This window comes from Sinocyclocheilus rhinocerous, unplaced genomic scaffold (assembly GCF_001515625.1).
Source record: "Sinocyclocheilus rhinocerous isolate Xijiao unplaced genomic scaffold, SAMN03320098_v1.1 C34764807, whole genome shotgun sequence".
Classification (NCBI taxonomy): Eukaryota; Metazoa; Chordata; class Actinopteri; order Cypriniformes; family Cyprinidae; genus Sinocyclocheilus; species Sinocyclocheilus rhinocerous.
The window spans coordinates 1-303 of NW_015726234.1; the positions used below are offsets into that span (position 1 = coordinate 1).

General features: G+C 43.6%; 1 non-coding gene across 1 annotated transcript; it reads right to left on the reverse strand.

Annotated features, from left to right (window-relative positions):
* Positions 1-55: 55 nt before the first annotated feature.
* Positions 56-128, reverse strand: trnav-aac (transfer RNA valine (anticodon AAC)). The gene has a single exon. It is a non-coding gene; the product is annotated as a tRNA-Val (tRNA).
* Between the last annotated feature and the right edge of the window lie 175 nt (positions 129-303).

Consider the following 303-nt stretch of genomic DNA (forward strand, 5'->3'; position numbering starts at 1 on the left):
AAGTTTTAAATTCTGCTGTAAGAGTGATTTGATATGAAACAAAAATAATTGTGCTTGTTCCCGCCCGGTTTCGAACCGAGGACCTTTCGCGTGTTAGGCGAACGTGATAAGCACTACACTACGGGAACTGAGCTACGCAACTGCAGGATGTGACGTAATTTGAGTCACTCTCATCGGCACTGGTTTGTTGGACCAGTAAGAGCGTTTGTACGCTCTTTTACGTTCGCTTACCACATGACAGCATATGTGGCAGACTCCTAAATTGTGAATGAAAGATTATGTGTTTGACATGTCCTTGCAGAA